Below are 2,500 nucleotides of genomic sequence, written 5' to 3' on the forward strand. Positions count from 1 at the left end.
GTATAACTAACATGCTATTACATTTAACAGTAACAATTCAATAATAATAATTATAATAATCAGAAACCATTAACACAATTCTGAAGTGCATTAAAGGAATGTAGAAATAGGGCTATGAACTAATGCCTGTGAAAGTTCGACCATAAGAACCTCGTCAGAAATAACTTTACAAAAATCATCTGCAGAATTATTATTCTCTTTGAAATACTTGGGCAAGAAGGTACGTAACTGCTGGCAGTGAAACAAACAATGATGCAAGCTGAACTGCTTACCACAGATGCATGTAACATTTTTACTATACTTTATCTTCAGCGCATCAAGTTTTATACGGAAGAAAGTAGAGGTTATTAATCTTGTATAGCAAGCTGATGGATTCGGTATCTTTTCTTTAATAATATTCTCGGGGAATAATGTTCCTTTATGGTTTAAAAACTTTAACTTCCATCGGTTATGAAATCGACCCCATGCTGATTTTTCTAACAAAGTGTATGCCTCTTTTACGGAGAGACGGACATGTATTTTTGTCGATTTTTCTGAATCTTGCGCTCCTCTTTTAGCTGCTTTATCAACAGTTTCATTGCCAAGAATGCCCACATGAGAAGGCACCCAACAAAAACTGACCTCAGTCCCTTTAATCCTTAAACAATGTACCAAATGAATTGCAGGTTAATGTGTGTGTGTGTGTGTGTGTGTGTGTTGGAGCTCATGTACGTTTATATGTATTTGACTGTGCTTTCACATCTGTGAAACTGCATGTTTGGTGCATATCTGTTATGCATGTGTGGGTGTATGTGTGAATGTGTGCCTTCATGTTTTACATTTATTTGCTTATTTATCATCATTGTTGTCTTATTTATTTTAAAAAAAATTATTATTACTACTGCCTTTTTATATTATAATTATTATTTATTTATTTATGTAAGCTTATCTATTATTTATTCACCTTCTTTTTTTTTCCCTCAAGGCCTGACTAAGCGCGTTGGGTTACGCTGCTGGTCAGGCATCTGCTTGGCAGACGTGGTGTAGAGTATATGGATTTGTCCGAGTGCAGTGACGCCTCCTTGAGCTACTGAAACTGAAACTGAAACTGACTGGAAAATCAAACTGAGCGTTTCGTCATTCGGATGAGACGATAAACCGAGATCCCTCCCGTGTGCAGCACGCACTTGGTGCACTGTAAAAGAACCCATGGCAACGAGAGTGTTGTCCTCTGGCAAAACTGTGTAGAAGAAATCCACTCTGATAACATAAATATGATAATAATAATGGATAATTATATAGCACACTATCCAGAAATCTGCTCTAGGTGCTTTACAAAAACGCTTTGTTAACATAAAACATTACATCTATGTTACATACACACACCAAAATATGACTACACACACACACACACACACACACACACACACACACACACACACACACACACACACACACACACACACACACACACACACACACACACACACACACACACACATACACACTGCGTACATACATTTTAACATACATGTGTATCTAACAGCTACCCTAACACATACGCACACATAGGCAGGCACAAACTTACATAAACGGACGCGCACACAATACACATTCATATACATGCATGTAGTTATGTACACATACATATGTATACATACATAGTCAAGCACAGCTAACGCTAAGGAAGTGGACCTGCCACAATTGAACTTACTGCTGAGAGAAAAGGTGAGTTTTGAGAAGAGATTTAAAAGACATTACACAAATATAAATCATATGCAATACAGTCAAAGCCTGACTGAGCTCGTTGGGTTATGCTGCTGGTCAGATAATCTGCTTGGCAGATAAGTGTGGTGTCGCGTCACGGCATTATGGATTTGTCCGAATGCTGTGACGCCTTGAGAAACTGGCACTGAAATTCACTCAGCATGGCGCAGACGGGTCCGATCTGGCATCGCCGCTCTTGAGGAGCCGACCGTTGATCGGCAACTCAAAATTCTTAAACGCCAACTACAACGCAAAGAGAAGGTACATAACCCACCTACATCTGGACAGTTTCAGTTTCAGTTTCAGTAGCTCAAGGAGGCGTCACTGCGTTCGGACAAATCCATATACGCTACACCACATCTGCCAAGCAGATGCCTGACCAGCAGCGTAACCCAACGCGCTTAAAGGAATGCCAACAGCACCTGGTGTTCCCAGGCGGTCAACCATCCAAGTACTATCCGGGCCCGACGTTGCTTAACTTCGGTGATCGGACGAGAACCGCTGTTTTCAACGTGGTATGGCCGTTAGCGGGACAGCACCAGCTTCTGTATACACACACACCCCTGTCCGCAGTGCCATTGACTCTTCAGAGCCTGGATTAGACAAATTCGTCATTTACTGACCCATCATTTAGTGAATGAAGCTCCTGCCTTTATTCGTTTGCGAAACAGAAACAACATGTCCTCTTATGCAAGGGCCGAAACACCAACTCCGTCTCCACCCTCCCTCCTGCCCCTCACCTCACACCCCCCCC

The 2,500-nt window shown here is 41.4% G+C and overlaps 1 non-coding gene across 1 annotated transcript; it reads right to left on the reverse strand.

The window, feature by feature from the left end:
• Positions 1 to 2,156: 2,156 nt before the first annotated feature.
• Positions 2,157 to 2,275, reverse strand: LOC143294764 (5S ribosomal RNA). Its single transcript, XR_013056926.1, has one exon. It is a non-coding gene; the product is annotated as a 5S ribosomal RNA (ribosomal RNA).
• Between the last annotated feature and the right edge of the window lie 225 nt (positions 2,276 to 2,500).

Source organism: Babylonia areolata, chromosome 1, assembly GCF_041734735.1.
Source record: "Babylonia areolata isolate BAREFJ2019XMU chromosome 1, ASM4173473v1, whole genome shotgun sequence".
Taxonomy (NCBI): domain Eukaryota; kingdom Metazoa; phylum Mollusca; class Gastropoda; order Neogastropoda; family Buccinidae; genus Babylonia; species Babylonia areolata.